The following is a 17,746-nucleotide window of genomic DNA, read 5'->3' as shown; positions in this document are numbered from 1 at the left end:
GCGCATACCACGTGAGGTCAATGCGCGGTGACGGCAGACTGGACCGCGGGCCGCGGCGCTACGGCCTGAAGAGGCAACGCAGCGGCGGCGGGCGGGTCGGGGCGACGGCAGGAAGACCTCAGGGCGGTGGCAGGGACCGCGGGCCGCGGCGCTACGGCCCGAAGGGGCAGTGCAGCGGCAGAGCGCGGGTCGATTCAACCGCGGGGATGGCCTCGGGGCAGCGGCTGGGACCGCATATCACGGCACTATGGCCCGTAGGGGCGACCCGCGAGTCGGTGCAGCCGCGAGGAGAACCATGGGGTGATGGCGTTGCGGCCCGACGGGGCGACGCAACGGCAGCTCGTTGCTCGATCGGTGGAGGGGTGCGCTGAACTCGGGGATGATCTTCACGGGGCCTGCGGAGGCGCGCGTAACCGACGGGCCAGGTCGGTCGCACGGCATAGATGAGGCGGATCGCGGCGGCGAGCGGGTGATCAAGCCGATCGCGCGCGAGGTCGGGGATGCCGCTCGATGGAGGCGGGGTGGCGGCGGAGTCCGAGATGTGGCCGGCGACAACGGACGGCGTGGGACGTTGTAACTGTCTTTCCTGCCTCATTTTTTTGCTGGATGTAATGCGAAAAAACTGAACTTTGTTGCTGTATGAAATTGGGCAGTTGATTGGGAGGTCTTGCCTTCTATGTCTGCCTGCAGTGTAGGTTGGGCTTGATCTCATCGTCTTTGTTCAGTTCCCCACAGCAACGGCCGATTGGCACAAACAATAAAGGTGAGTCCTCGAGCTGGGGTACTACAACATGGTTGTTTCTAGTTGCTACCGTGTACTAGACTAGATGGTACTCCCTTCGTCCCATAATACAAGAGCATTTTTTATATTATGGGATAGAGTGAGTATTTGATTTAGAGCCCTTTTTACCAAGGCATGTCTAGTGAGGTGTGGTGCAACGTGTATCGGATTCTTAGATGATGAGGAATGTTGTCTTCTCCAGAACATATAGGGCAAGTTCGTTCTGGAGAGATTAGTACCTCATGTCTAGTGACTTTATTTTCATGTGAAAAATGTCAATGCTAGTTAGCATTGACAAGTGGGTAGAATAATTAGCATTATGGTAATTCTCAGATTAGCAGGATTTCATGTGAAAGTTAATCTTAATTTTGTGGGCTTTTCCTTGATGGATACCATCTGTAATGTTTGGGGAGTGCCTTTCTCTTGTGCCTTGCATTTGTGGACGCTTTTGCAATTTAAACCAATGGAAGAATGTTCATATGTGCTGCAACAAAGCAGAGTTGGCACGACGGACAAAAACACAAAATGTGTTGTTTTATCGCAGAATCACACCCATATCCTTCTCGCACACAGCTAAAAAAATTTAATGGACATGAGGATCCTTTCCCCAAATTATTGACTGTGATTATACTGTGCGAAACTGCAATCCTTTATCAGAGGATTCCAAGCTAGAAGTCTATCTTGGTTTGTTTCGCCTATTTCATCTTCCCTATTTGATTTGTTTCATTTTTTAGAAGTTGATTGAATATGAGGATCCTTTCCCCAAATGATTGAATATGATAACCTTTATATTGTGTGCACATGTAATCCTTATCAGAGGGTTCGAAGCCATCTCTTGTGAACAATCTGCAAGGGACTGTTGAATCTAGGTGTCATCCATTCGAATTATAGGGTTACATTTGCTCTGAATTTTGTGTGATTTTTCATCTGGCTGAACTTGCGATTTGTTTGTGTTGCGTCATTCGGTCATTGCAATGATCAATCTTTGAGTCGGATCAGTTGCCAGTGGACTTGTTTCCTTGAAGCAACGTCATCTCGTTGTAACCTGAGTTCGCCCCTCTTGTTTGCCCTCCGAGTTCTCTCTCCCAAGGAGCAGGTGGCTCTTACATGCATGCACATGTCACGCAAAAATGCCCGTTAACACTTGGTGTTTTGATTTTGACAACCGTGATGAGCCAATTTACAGTTACAGACCTGTAATGACTCATGCAGAAATGATCACATGGTCAAATAACATCTAAGGGACTCTGCTCAGTTATTTGTCAATACTAATCTTACATAGCTTGCTGGGTGTATAGATAAATTTAATGGTTTGTGTGTATAGATAGTCTCATTTCTGAACAACATGATTACTAGCATGGTGAAGTCCTCCCCACTTGTGCCAAGAGGTCCTGGGTTCGAACCATCCTCTCTGCATTGCACTTTGCAGGGGTAAGACTAGGTTCCTATAATCCCTCCCCAGACCCCACCTTGTGTGGGAGCTTCTATGCACTGGGTCTGTCCTTTTATGATTACTAGCATCCACTTACGATTTTTAGGATCTATGTGTATAGATAAATTTAATGGTTTGCTTGTGTCATTTCTACCTCATTTTCTTGCTGGGTGTAATGAGAAAAAACTGAACTTTTTTGCTGTATGAAATTGGGTAGTTGATTGGGATGTCTTGCCTTCTGCGTCCGCCGACAGTGTAGGTTGGGCTTGGTCTTATCATCTTCGTTCAGCTGTCCACAGTGATGGGCACAAACATTAAAGGTGAGTCCTCGAGCTGGCGTACTGCAACATGGTTGTTTCTAGTTGCTAATGTGTACTACCTCCGTTCCTAAATATATGACGTTTTGGCAATTCAATTTGAACTGCCAAAATGTCATATATTTAGCAGCGAAGGTAGTACTAGACTAGACGACATTTGATATAGATCCCTTTTTACCAAGGCATGTCTAGTGAGGCGTTGTGCAACGTGTATTGGATTCTGAGATGATGAGGAATGTTGTCTTCTCCAGAACATAGAGGGCAAGTTCATTCTGGAGAGATCAAAACCTCATGTCTAGTGACTTTATTTTCATGTGTAAAATGCCAATGCCTACTTAGCATTTACAAGTGGCTAGAATAATTAACATTATGGAAACTCTCAGGTTCGCTGAATTGCATGTGAAAGTTAATCTTTCTTAATTTTGTGGGCTTTTCCTTAATATGGAGCTAGTGTTGTAGGATTTCTTTTTGTTGGCTAACAAATTTGGGCTTCGGAATGGCTATTACCTTGCTAGGTTAATCATTTATTTGATGGTGTTTGTTGGTTTGATCGGAAGCCCTGTTCCTATCTTACGACACTATTGTGCAATCCGCTTACGATTTTCTGATATGTGTGTATAGATAAATTGAATGGTTTGCAAGTGTCTTTACTGCCTCATTTTCTTGCTTGATGTAACGAGAAAACCGAATGTTTGTTTGCTGTATGAAATTAGGCAGTTAATTCGGACCTCTTGCCTCATGCATGTGCATCCACTGGCTGCGTAGGTTGGGCTCGGTCTCATCGTCTTCGCCCAGCTCTACATTGACGGTGACGGCTACAAAACATTAAAGGTGAGTCCTCCTGAGTCTCTCTTCTTCCCCTTGCTCAGCGACAACAATGTGAACTTCCTATGAATCTGTTAGAATATTTGGAACTGCAACTCTCAGTATGATGTGTAGGCAGATTACGTGGCTAGAGTTTCTCATGAAGATGGCCAAGCGGTGAGCTGGATTTTTGAGGTATGCCTCGAGTAGCACATGGCTGCTGTTCTCTTCCCATTTTCTTGCTTGCTTGTGTGGAGAGTGGTGCTCTGTTCTCTTTCCATTTTCTTGCCTGCTTGTGTGGAGAGTGGTGCGTGTTGCTATGCTACACTACTTGTGCTTACCGTACTGAGTCCGCTGCTAGCTGCTACTGCTTGTTGAGCTCTTGCCTTCAACCTACAGTATGTATGTATATGTGCATGTATCTCTATGTGCGAGGCTGCTGGCTGTTGCTACTACTTTCTCCAATGTGTCTTTGCGTACACTACTTGTTGTTCCAAACTTGTTTAGTAACCTGAAGGTTGAAGTTATGGTTAAGTAATCTGTGTCATATGTTAAATTTTGTGTTAATTTTGTGATGTCATGTTGTCATAATTTTGGCTAAATTTCTATCGAAATTGAGACTTGTTCCCCATTTGGCTGTCGACTAGTTAGGATGTGTCAACTTTCTATGCCGAAAGCTTGATTTTAAATATGATGAAAACTGTAGTTTTTCTTTTGGATCATAATGATTTTGATGTAGCTTCCTGTAGCACCGAGAAGAATTGGCTTCTTGTGGTTGTACCTTTTTCTGTAATGTCGAGAACAATAGGGGGTCAGAAAAACAAAGCAAGCAAAGCCGATTGAGGAATTTAGACCGGGCTAGCTTCTTCCTGTAGTTGTTTGGTTGTGTTTTGTTCGTAGTGTTGATTCTATTAGATATGCTTGCTTGCTGTTGTGGTGTGGAGAGCTAGTAACTTGGCTGCTGATTAATTAATTGATCTTGTTCTCCCTTTGTCTCTTTGCCTAGGTAGGGGCCTGCAGCCACAACAACAGGAGGGAGAGGGCGCGGAGACGGATGGATGGTGTAAATTCAAGCCTGTCGTACGGTTTTTGGTTGCTATTGATGGTGGCTGTCTCTCCTTAGCTTGTCGTGTGACTGAAGAAGTGAAGGAGACGGACGTCGGGGTGGTGAATCCTGAGGCCGCCATGATGATGGATGGACTAGTTGGTTGTTCGTCAAGACCAGTTACTGTAGTTCTCTTGAGAACTGTTGTGTTGCATTGTGTTGGTAGGATGGATGCATTGGACTAGGTAGGTAGTACTGTAGCTCTTAAATATCATCAATCCTGGTAATGGTATTGATGGATGGTATAGGATGAGGCAGAGCACACATGTGAGTTGTATTTCTACACTCAACAATAAATATGTGATACATATAATTCCATTGCTTCTCAAATTTCTACTCGACGATGCGTTATGCTGCCGAAATTTCTAGTGAAAATTTCCCCAACTTGTTCAAATTTCGTCCTTATTTGTAAGGAAACAAAACCTTTAGGGTGTTGATTGAAAAATGGTTGTCCTTGTTTGTGAGGAAACAAAACCTTTAGGGGGGGAGCGCGTGGCAGCCATGACAATACCCTTCAACGAGAACGACACAATTGAACATGGTGAGGATTTGCCATTCTCGCTGAAGGGAATTGTCATAAAGAGAGAGATGAACAGTAGATGACGGCTAGGTTTTTACAGGAGGGAGTGAGTGAGCTAGAGTTCACTCCACTCGCCAGCGCCTTCTTATATAGGTTGTCTGTGTTGGAAATATGCCCTAGAGGCAATAATAAATTAGTTATTATTATTATTATATTTCCTTGTTCATGATAATCGTTTATTATCCATGCTATAATTGTATTGATAGGAAACTCAGATACATATTGTTGGAATATTAGGCAAGTTCATGATTAATTCCAGTAAATAATTCATGACTAGAAGAGATACTAGCATGCAATAATCTAGCAAACTAGAAGAACAGCAAGACATGCATAACAGCAGCAAACACGTAACAATAGCTGTAGAAACAGACATGAACATAGGATGTTGGACGTACTGATCGTTAGCTATTATGGGTGCGACAGTGTTGATGACGACGTTGGCGACGATCTGCTGCTGACGGCGATGAATACGACGATGAGTAGCACCGCCCGACTTGGACGGAAGACGACCCGTGATGACGAATTTGAGCAGTCGCGCACAACGCTTCCCAAAAACCTAATTCGCCCTCTCCCGGTGCAGGATCGCAAAGACGAACGGTTCCGGAGACCTGCTCTCCCACGCGCCGATGCACGCCGGCGTTTGGGATGAAGTAGACTACGATGGCGGTGCAAGTTGTGAGATGAGGCAAAACCCTAGGTGTATTTCGGTGTATCTATGGCCACAGCCGGTAGCTGTATATATATTAGGACCAGAGGCGGTATTGTGTCGCGACCACAATCCCAAACCGACTCGGTTTCTAATTCGTATACTTACCGGACAAGAAATCAAAAACTTGTCTGCCAAGACATAAAAATAAAACGGCAAAAGGAAGCTGCGCTCCTGCAAGGAGACGGACCGGATTTCGGCGGACCATTCACGCGCATGTACGCGCCGCCTCGCCTCGCCACGCCACGCCACGCCCCGGCCAGGCCAGGCCAGGCCAGGCGAGGCGAGGCGAGCGAGCGCACGCGTGTGGTTTTCCCTTTCTCTTCTCACACACCACTTGGAGTGGTGGAGAGAACCCACTATATAAAGAGGTCCAACTTTTCTTCAACTTCCAAGGTGGGACTAAACTTAGCACCACCACTTGTCATTTTACACATGGGCTTTGAGATTTCAGAAATTGCTATGGGCCTAGCCCATTAATTCTAACAATCCCCCACCAGATCTCAAAAACCCATTTAGAGATTTGCCTTCTTTCACCACTTGTTTAATATATCAGTGTTTCAGCAGAGACTGTTAAGTTGAACTTCTGCCTAGAACTTTAAGCTACATCCATTCACAACTTGACAATGGACTATGCCTTGAATTGCTAGTTTTGTGTGAACAGGTTTCACTCAAAGTCTTAACCAGTACCTGACCGCCAATAGGCTACCCCGCGGTTTGGAGCTTATACGTCATACTCCCTGGTCTCTTCGTGAGTTTACTAGAGATCACCCAAATCTCATAGACTGCGACGTTTACAGTCAGAACTCATATAGGTGTGTTCTTTCAAGACTGCTCTGTAGGACAGCATCTTTGCTAATTATAGCCAATAGAACCACATTAAGGCATGTTGCCGACCTGCCTTACAGATCTGAGCCTTACAGCTCTGAGAGTTTTGCATCTTCACTTGGAGACGATCATAAGTTATTACTCTCCTCAGTTAACCAATAGCTTGTTCTTCCCAGATCCTAATTCACGGGATCTCCGATCACAAAGGTTGGGTTACTACTATGGTGTAACATCTATGGGTCTCATACCCATCTCCCTCGATGCAATATCTATCACATTTCGTGATAGTCCCTTTGTAAAGGGATCTGCCAGGTTTTTGTCTGTTTGTATATACGTAACAGTTATTACTCCGGAGTTTCTCAACTTCCTGACAGACTTCAAACGTCTTTTCATGTGTCTTGATGACTTTGCATTATCTTTAGAATTGTTCACTTTAGCGATAACCGTTTGGTTATCACAATTCATAAGAATAGCCGGTACAGGTTTTTCAACAACCGGCAAGTCCATCAAGAGCTCACGCAGCCATTCTGCCTCAACAATAGCTGTGTCCAAAGCAGTTAATTCTGCTTCCATAGTTGACCTCGTCAATATGGTTTGCTTGCAAGACCTCCATGACACTGCGCCACCACCATGAGTAAATACATACCCACTTGTTGCATAAAGTACATCAACATCGGAGATCCAATTTGAATCACTATATCCTTCTAGCACAGCAGGATGCCCTGAATAAGTAATTCCGTAACTCATAGTACCTCTCAGATAGTGCAAGACCCTTTCTAGTGCATGCCAATGATCATCACCCGGGTTGGACATGAACCTACTCAGTTTGCTCACAGCAAAAGAGATATCTGGTCTTGTAGCGCTAGCTAAGTACATGAGTGAACCGACAATTTGAGAGTATCTTAATTGATCTCTCGTTTCTTTCTTGTTCTTTCTGAGTGTCACGCTGGGATCATAAGGTGTTGGAGAAGGCTTGCTATCCATAAATCCGAATTGGTTCAAGACCTTCTCAACATAGTGAGATTGAGTTAATGTAATCCCACTCTCATCCTTAATAAGTTTGATGTTTAGAATTACATCGGCTTCTCCCAGATCTTTCATGTCAAAACTTTTTGATAGAAAAGACTTGACCTCATTAATTGCATTAATGTTTGTACCAAAGATCAGTATATCGTCCACATACAAACATAATATGACACTATTGCCCCCACCATGGCGATAGTAAACACACCTATCAGCCTCGTTAATGACAAATCCTGCAGAAGTCAAAGTTCTTTCAAACTTCTCATGCCATTGCTTAGGTGCCTGTTTCAGACCATACAAAGATTTTAACAACTTGCACACCTTTCTTTCTTCACCCTTTACCACAAACCCGTCAGGCTGATCCATATAGATCTCCTCTTCCAACTCTCCATTGAGAAAAGCTGTCTTTACATCCATTTGATGAATGATAAGACCATAAGAGGCAGCCAAGGAAAGTAGCACTCGAATGGTGGTCATTCTAGCAACGGGTGAATAGGTGTCAAAGTAATCTTCGCCTTCTTTCTGAGTGTAGCCCTTGGCCACTAGCCGCGCTTTGTACTTATCAATAGTGCCATCAGGCTTTAGCTTCTTTTTGAACACCCACTTACAGCCTACAGGTTTACAACCATATGGTCTATTAGTTAGTTCCCAAGTTCCATTAGAAAGAATTGAGTCCATCTCATTGTGAACAGCTTCTTTCCAATCATCTACATCCGGAGATGCATATGCTTCTGCAATCGTCTTGGGTGTGTCGTCCACAAGGTATACAATGAAATCATCACCAAAAGATTTTGCAATCCTTTGTCTCTTGTTCCTTCTAGGAACTTCATTGTTATCCTTCTCAAGGACTTCCTCATGTGATTGTTCGAAATATTCATCAGTTGTACTAGATTTAGGAATTATCTCAGAAGAAAATCTAGTAATGCTATGCATATCTTTCATAGGAAATATGTTCTCAAAAAATGTTGCATCACGAGATTCCATTATAGTATCAACATGCATATCAGGTACTTCAGATTTTACCACTAAAAACCTATAAGCAATGCTCCGTTGAGCATACCCTAGAAAGACACAATCCACTGTCTTTGGTCCAAGTTTGCGTTTCTTAGGAATAGGAATATTGACCTTTGCCAAACATCCCCAAGTGCGCAAATAAGAAAGTGATGGTTTTCTCCCAACCCACTCCTCATAAGGGGTTTTCTCTTTATTATTGTTGGGAACTCTATTCAGGACATGACATGAAGTCAATAGAGCCTCCCCCCACCATGCCTTAGATAAACCAGCAGTGTCTAACATGGCATTCACCAAGTCAGTCAATGTGCGGTTTTTCCTCTCGGCCACTCCATTTGATTGAGGTGAATAGGGAGGCGTCCTCTCATGAATAATACCATGTTCCTCACAAAATTCATCAAAAACTTTTGGAAAATACTCTCCACCACGATCGGACCTAAGACGCTTGATCTTTCTCTCTAGTTGATTTTCAACTTCAGCTTTATAGATTTTAAAGTAGTCTAATGCTTCATCTTTAGTTTGCAACAGATAAACATAGCAAAATCTAGTCGCATCATCAATCAAAGTCATGAAATATTTCTTTCCACCTTTTGTCAACACACCATTCATCTCACAAAGATCAGAATGTATGAGTTCTAGAGGTGCCAAGTTTCTCTCCTCGGCAGCCTTATGAGGCTTTCGAGGTTGCTTAGATTGCACACAACTATGGCACTTAGAACCTTTGGCAACTGTGAAGTTCGGAATTAAACTCATGCTGGATAGCCGAGACATTAAACCAAAATTAATATGACATAAACGAGAGTGCCAAATACTTGCATCATCATTAACACTAGCACAAATTTGGTTTATTGACTTATTGCAAAAATCTGAAAGAGAAAAGCGGAACAAGCCTCCGCACTCATAGCCTTTTCCTATAAATTTTCCAAATCTTGACACGATTACTTTATTGGACTCTAAAAGTACCTTAAATCCATCTCGACATAGAAGGGAGCCGCTAACTAGATTCTTGTTCATAGTAGGGACATGCTGCACGTTCCTTAGTTGCACGATCTTTCCCGAAGTAAACTTCAGATCCACCGTGCCAATGCCACGAACAGAAGCATGTGACTCATTCCCCATTAGGACGGAAGAATCCCTTGCGACCTGATAAGAAGTAAACAGGGAGATGTCAGCACACACATGAACGTTAGCACCCGAATCAATCCACCACGAAGATGATTGAAATACTGAAAGCACAATAGGTAAATTACCATACCCATCAGTATTGCTAGCGGTCACCATGTTGACAGTCTTGGAGCTTGTTTTCCCTCTGCGGTCTGCACGTTCAGGGCATTCCTTGGAAAAGTGTTCAGGCTTCCCACAGGCGTAGCACTCTAGCTCAGCCTTGTTGAACTTCTTCTTCTTGAAGGTAGTAGTCTTGGTAGGCTTGTTGAAAACAGGTTTGTTCTTCCCTTTGTTCTTGTTCTGTGGGTACCTCTGCACCATGTTAGCAGTAGGCTGAACCTCACCTCCTTTTTCAGTGGTATCTTTAGCCCGAGCTTTTTCTTCAACATCAAGAGATGCAATCAGATTTTCAACTGATATCTCCTGTCTCTTATGCTTCAGAGTTGTGGCGAAATTCCTCCATGAAGGAGGCAACTTTGCAATCATGCAACCAGCCACGAATTTGTCGGGTAGAACACATTTAAGGAGTTCAAGTTCCTTCACAATGCACTGTATCTCATGAGCTTGTTCAACCACAGAACGGTTATTCACCATCTTGTAGTCATGAAAACTCTCCATGATGTACAGTTCACTGCCTGCATCTGTTGCACCGAATTTTGCATTCAGTGCATCCCACAGAATTTTTCCGTCGTTTATGTGCATGTACAAATCACACAGACGGTCAGCTAGAACACTCAGAATGCATCCCACAAACATAGTATTGGCTTCCTGGAATTTTCTCCGATCTTCGTCGGTCATTCCCTCTGGAGCATCAACACTAGCGTGGAAAACTTTCAGAGCAGTAAGCCAGAGCGTGGTCTTCACCTGCCACCTCTTAAAGTGCACACCGGTAAACTTATCGGGCCTCAGTGCATCAGCGAATCCAGCCATAGTTAACTCAGGAAATTGCCTAGAATTAGGTTTTTGGATTGTTGGAATATTAGGCAAGTTCATGATTAATTCCAGTAAATAATTCATGACTAGAAGAGATACTAGTATGCAATAATCTAGCAAACTAGAAGAACAGCAAGACATGCATAACAGCAGCAAACACATAACAATAGCTATAGAAACAGGCATGAACATAGGATGTTGGACATACTGATAGTTAGCTATTATGGGTGCGACAGTGTTGATGACGATGTTGGCGACGATCTGCTGCTGACGGCGATGAATACGACGATGAGTAGCATCGCCCAACTTGGACGGAAGACGACCCGTGATGACGAATTTGAGCAGTCGCGCACAGCGCTTCCCAAAAACCTAATTCGCCCTCTCCCGGTGCAGGATCGCAAAGACGAACGGTTCCGGAGACCTGCTCTCCCACGCGCCGATGCACGCCGGCGTTTGGGATGAAGTAGACTACAATGGCGGCACAAGTTGTGAGATGAGGCAAAACCCTAGGTGTATTTCGGTGTATATATGGCATCAGCCGGTAGCTGTATATATATTAGGACCAGAGGCAGTATTGTGTCGCGACCACAATCCCAAACCGACTCGGTTTCTAATTCGTATACTTACCGGACAAGAAATCAAAAACTTGTCTGCCAAGACATAAAAATAAAACGGCAAAAGGAAGCTGCGCTCCTGCAAGGAGACGGACCGGATTTCAGCGGACCATTCATGCGCATGTCGCATGTACGCGCCGCCTCGCCTCGCCTCGCCCCGGCCAGGCCAGGCCAGGCCAGGCCAGGCGAGGTGAGGCGAGCAAGCGCGCACGTGTGGTTTTCCCTTTCTCTTCTCACACACCACTTAGAGAGGTGGAGAGAACCCACTATATAAAGAGGTCCAACTCTTCTTCAACTTCCAAGGTGGGACTAAACTTAGCACCACCACTTGTCATTTTACACATGGGCTTTGAGATTTCAGAAATTGCTATGGGCCTAGCCCATTAATTCTAACACATATGTGGGTACATAGACAACACCATGTCCCTAGTAAGCCTCTAGATGACTAGCTCGTTGATCAATAGATGGTTACGGTTTCCTGACCATGGACATTGGATGTCGTTGATAACGGGATCATATCATTAGGAGAATGATGTGATGGACAAGACCCAATCCTAAGCCTAGCACAAAGATCGTGTAGTTCGTATGCTAAAGCTTTTCTAATGTCAAGTATTATTTTCTTAGATCATGAGATTGTGTAACTCCCGAATACCGTAGGAATGCTTTGGGTGTACCAAACGTCACAACGTAACTGGGTGGCTATAAAGGTGCACTACGGGTATCTCCGAAAGTGTCTGTTGGGTTGACACGAATCGAGACTGGGATTTGTCACTCCGTATAACGGAGAGGTATCTCTGGGCCCACTCGGTAGGACATCATCATAATGTGCACAACGTGGCCAAGGGGTTGATCACGGGGTGATGTGTTACGGAACGAATAAAGAGACTTGCCGGTAACGAGATTGAACAAGGTATCGGGATACCGACGATCGAATCTCGGGCAAGTACAGTACCGCTAGACAAAGGAAATTGTATACGTAATTGTATACGGGATTAATTTAAAGCCGGACGCCCCTAGCGCCTACGTTCTAAAAAAATGTGTTTAAAAATATGTACTCCAATATCTAGATACATCCATTTAACGACAAATAATACGGTTCGAAGGAACTTAAAATAAATGGATTGGAGGGAGTACCACATTTCACGAAAAAGAAAAGAAAATATATGACTACACAAATTCTCAACAAAATAGGTTATCGACGATCATCACCCGTGGTATAAGCATATGCACCAGGACCAGACCATGGTCAGGACTTGGGTTGCATTAATATTCCTGCATGGCTCGTACAAGACGTTTTTCAAACAAAGTCAAAATTAAGAGAGCAGCTATATGGTATATGAGTTGCTTTCTCAAGCCTGAAGATTTGGATGGTATAGCAGCTACTGTACTTCCCTCTAATTGGCCCATCTTGTTGGATGATAGTACAAAATGCTATATGGAATTACCTACCCTGTAGGAGTCTATATCACTCGCTAATAAACCTACCTGGTCTTTTGGACCACCAGAAACAAATTTACTATTGAGTATGTCTTCCCTAATAAACCAGTCGATTGTTTGTTTAAATTGTTACCATTTCTTCAGCAGTGTAAATTATTGACTAAGAAGACTGATCGCGAGGCTATAGAAGTGCTGATCTCCCATGTTCGATCAATGGCGTTTACCCTTGCTGCTTCCTCGTGATGGACGTGGAATTATGTTTTATCTCGTTGCTTCCCAGGCCAACTACCTACAGCCAAAATACTACAACACAAGTAATGAGATGAAACATAATTCCACGTCCATCAGGATGGGAGGAATGTTTCTGCCCTTTTGCCCTGTTGTGGCTGGTCTGTATGCTACTTTGTTTATAAAACATAATTCCAAGCTGTTGGTTTCGGTAGTCTGCCTAGTGGCTTTATTTATAAAGTCAAGAGCATGCCTTTTCTCTAGAAAGAAATAAACTATACTCCCTCCGTTTCAAAATATAGTGCTTCCTCGATTCCTGCGCTTCAACTTTGACCATAAATTTAACCAACGAGACCCACTGCAGCGGAAATTTATACCAATGAATTCACATTCAAAAGAACTTTTCAATTATATAATTTTTGCTCCTGCCATAGTCGGTCTCGTTGATTAAATTTATGATCAAAGTTGAACCTAAAAAATCGTGGGCGCAATATATTTTGGAACGGAGAGAGTATCACTCGCTAACCAATGTCCCTAACCAATGTGGACATTTCATCTTGCTTTTTAAAAATTTGTCTGTTTAGTAGCTTCACGTCGACACTGGTTTAGTCGTATGCATTTTGTAATGGACGAAAGAACATGCGAAATTTCTCTTGAGTATTTCCAGCGTCAGTGTATCTTCCAACCCAAGAAGTTTTCCAGCATCACAAGAATGCCATCCGCAGAAGAAGAGACCACAAGAAGGTCAAAGTGTGTCCCATATATATTTTCTTAGTTTCCATTTGGATCCTATGGACCTACTTGCTTCGAAGGTCTACCGGCAGCATGAAAGGGACGTGCTATGGCAGAGAGTGATCGGTGCGCCCATCAGGATCACCGGTGGTCGCCCATGCATGTGTAAACCTTTTCCTGGAGCCCCAGCTCCATGTCGCGGACGGCGACGCTACTGTTAATAATAAATGTAGACGCGTTAAGCCACGTACGTATACTGATCGTAACCATACGTACCGCTGAAGATGCAGTATCACTGGTGTAGTGCATGTCGTACAGGCCAGTGCCACCGTCGATTTCGTAGCTCCAAATTCTCAATTTAACAATCACCTAAAGAAAGACTAATTCGGTAGTGTTAGAAGGGAGAGAGAGATTGGTGGAATAGTTGTTGTATTGCTGAGCCTCATGGCATATATATAAGAGTATAATGATCTACTTGAAGTACAAGACAAGGCACGAACAAATCCTAGTCTATCTCATCTTTCCTAATAATCAATATACTCAACATCCCCCCGTAGTCACAACGTAGCGACGCAGACGGTGAGACTGGAGAAGAATCCAAAGGCAAGCCAAGGCAAGCCGACGGACAACCCCCCATAGTCGTAATGGTTGACGCATCGCGGAGTCGTGGCTAGAGTGAAAACCGACGAGGTCGCTCAAGCAAGGCGGTAGCCCTTTGTGTCGTTGTCGAGGTAGCCGAGAGCGTGGGTGGTGGAGCCATGGTCGAGGTAGCCGCACGAAGAATTCCGTGGTCGATGTCGAGTCGGGGTGGCCGGTGTCGAGGAAGTCGTCGTGGAGCCACAGGCGCAAGGGGGCGCCGAGTTAGTGTTGGAAATATGCCCTAGAGGCAATAATAAAAGCATTATTATTATATTTCCTTGTTCATGATAATTGTCTTTTATTCATGCTATAACTGTATTATCCGGAAATCGTAATACACGTGTGAATACATAGACCATAACATGTCCTTAGTGAGCCTCTAGTTGACTAGCTCGTTGGTCAACAGATAGTCATGGTTTTCTGACTATGGACATTAGATGTCATTGACAACGGGATCACATCATTAGGAGAATGATGTGATGGACAAGACCCAATCCTAAGCATAGCACAAGATCGTGTAGTTTGTTTTGCTAGAGCTTTTTCAATGTCAAGTATCTCTTCCTTAGACCATGAGATCGTGTAACTCCCGGATACCGTAAGAGTGCTTTGGGTGTACCAAACGTCACAACGTAACTGGGTGACTATAAAGGTGCACTACAGGTATCTCTGAAAGTGTCTGTTGGGTTGACACGGATCGAGACTGGGATTTGTCACTCCGTATGACGAAGAGATATCTCTGGGCCCACTCGGTAATGCATCATCATAATGAGCTCAAAGTGACCAAGTGGTTGGTCACGGGATCATGCATTACGGTACGAGTAAAGTGACTTGCCGGTAACGAGACTGAACAAGGTATTGGGGTACCGACGATCGAGTCTCGGACAAGTAACGTACCGATTGACAAAGGGAATAGTATATGGGGTTGCTTGAATCCTCGACATCGTAGTTCATCCGATGACATCATCGAGGAGCATGTGGGAGCCAACATGGGTATCCAGATCCCGCTGTTGGTTCTTGACCGGAGAGCCGTCTCGGTCATGTCTGCGTGTCTCCCGAACCCGTAGGGTATACACACTTAAGGTTCGGTGACGCTAGGGTTATTAGGAAGACTTGTATGTGATTATCGAATGTTGTTCGGAGTCCCGGATGAGATCCCGGGCGTCACGAGGAGTTCCGGAAGGGTCCGGAGGTAAAGATTTATATATGGGAAGTTGTCATGAGGACACCGGAAAGTTTCGGGGCATATCGGTATTGTACCGGGGCCACCGGAGGGGTTCCGGGGGTCCACCGGGAGGGGCCACCCCTCTTGGTGGGCCACATGGGCCGCGTAGGGCAGGGCACCAGCCCCTGGAGGGCTGGGCGCGCCCCCCTTGGGCCCATGCGGCTAGGGTTGGGGGGGGACCCTAGAGGGGGCGCCCCCTTTGCTTGGGGGGCAAGTCCCCCCTCCCTGGCCGCCCCCCCTCTAGATCCCATCTAGAGGGGCCGGCCCCCCTTGCCCCTTCCCCTATAAATAGAGGGGTGAGGGGAGGGCTGCAACACACAACCAAGGCGCAGCCCCCCCTCTCCCCAACACCTCTCCTCCTCCGTCACGAGCTTGGCGAAGCCCTACCGGAGTGCTGCTTCTCCATCAACACCACGCCGTCGTGCTGCCGTTGGAGCTGTCTTCCTCAACCTCTCCTTCCTTCTTGCTGGATCAAGACGGAGGAGACGTCGTCCGTTCCGTATGTGTGTTGAACGCGGAGGTGCTGTCCGTTCGGCACTTGGTCATCGGTGATCTGAATCACGTCGAGTACGACTCCATCATCACCGTTCCCTCGAACGCTTCCGCACGCGATCTACAAGTGGTATGTAGATACAAACTCACTCCCTTGACTCGTTGCTTAGATGAACTCATAGATGGATCTTGGTGAAACCGTAGGAAAATTTTTAATTTTCTGCAACGTTCCCCAACAGTGGCATCATGAGCTAGGTCTATGCGTAGTTCTCTATTGCACGAGTAGAACACAATTTTGTTGTGGGCGTAGATCTTGTCAACTTGCTTGCCGCTACTAGTCTTATCTTGCTTTAGCGGTATTGTGGGATGAAGCGGCCCGGACCAACCTTACACGTACGCTTACGTGAGACTGGTTCCACCGACTGACATGCACTAGTTGCATAAGGTGGCTGGCGGGTGTCTGTCTCTCCCACTTTAGTTGAAGCGGATTCGATGAAAAGGGTCCTTATGAAGGGTAAATAGAAGTTGACAAGATCACGTTGTGGTTATTCGTAGGTAAGAAAACGTTCTTGCTAGAACCCAATTGCAGCCACGTAAAAGATGCAACAACAATTAGAGGACATCTAACTTGTTTTTGCAGCAATTGTCATGTGATGTGATATGGCCAAAAATTGTGATGAATGATGAATGATATATTGTGATGTATGACATCATGTTCTTGTAATAGGAATCACGACTTGCATGTCGATGAGTATGACAACCGGCAGGAGCCATAGGAGTTGTCTTTATTTTTTGTATGACCTGCGTGTCATTGAAGAACACCATGTAAATTACTTTACTTTATTGCTAAACGCATTAGCCATAGAAGTAGAAGTAGTCGTTGGCGTGACAACTTCATGAAGACACGATGATGGAGATCATGGTGTCATGCCGGTGACAAAGATGATCATGGAGCCCCGAAGATGAAGATCGAAGGAGCTATATGATATTGGCCATATCATGTCACTATTATATAATTGCATGTGATGTTTATTATGTTTATGCATCTTGTTTACTTAGAATGATGGTAGTAAATAAGATGATCCCTTATAATAATTTAAAGAAAGTGTTCCCCCTAACTGTGCACCATTGCTAAAGTTCGTCGTTTCGAAGCACCACGTGATGATCGGGTGTGATAGATCCTTACGTTCACATACAACGGGTGTAAGACAGATTTACACATGCAGAACACTTAGGGTTAACTTGACGAGCCTAGCATGTATAGACATGGCCTCGGAACACAAGAGACCGAAAGGTCGAACATGAGTCGTATGGAAGATACGATCAACATGGAGATGTTCACCGACGATGACTAGTCCGTCTCACGTGATGATCGGACACGGCCTAGTCGACTAGGATCGTGTAACACTTAGATGACTAGAGGGATGTCTAATCTGAGTGGGAGTTCATTAAAATAATTTGATTAGATGAACTTAATTATCATGAACTTAAAACTTTTTGCATAATATGTCTTGTAGATCAAATGGCCAACGCTCATGTCAACATGAATTTCAACGCGTTCCTAGAGAAAACCAAGCTGAAAGATGATGGCAGCAACTATACGGACTGGGTCCAGAACCTGAGGATCATCCTCATAGTATGTCCTAGAAGGACCACTAGGTGACGCTCCCGTCCCAGAGAACCAAGACATTATGAATG

At 44.8% G+C, this 17,746-nt stretch overlaps 3 pseudogenes; all 3 read left to right on the top strand.

Annotated features, from left to right (window-relative positions):
* Window positions 1-1,367: 1,367 nt before the first annotated feature.
* Window positions 1,368-1,461, top strand: LOC119326997 (annotated as a pseudogene).
* Window positions 1,462-1,521: 60 nt separating this feature from the next.
* Window positions 1,522-1,627, top strand: LOC119326999 (annotated as a pseudogene).
* Window positions 1,628-1,941: 314 nt separating this feature from the next.
* LOC119326932 lies at window positions 1,942-2,041 on the top strand (annotated as a pseudogene).
* Window positions 2,042-17,746: the final 15,705 nt, after the last annotated feature.

Source organism: Triticum dicoccoides, chromosome 6B, assembly GCF_002162155.2.
Source record: "Triticum dicoccoides isolate Atlit2015 ecotype Zavitan chromosome 6B, WEW_v2.0, whole genome shotgun sequence".
NCBI lineage: Eukaryota > Viridiplantae > Streptophyta > Magnoliopsida > Poales > Poaceae > Triticum > Triticum dicoccoides.
The sequence above is the reverse complement of the archived record's forward strand: the minus strand, read 5'-3'. Positions and strand labels throughout refer to the sequence as shown.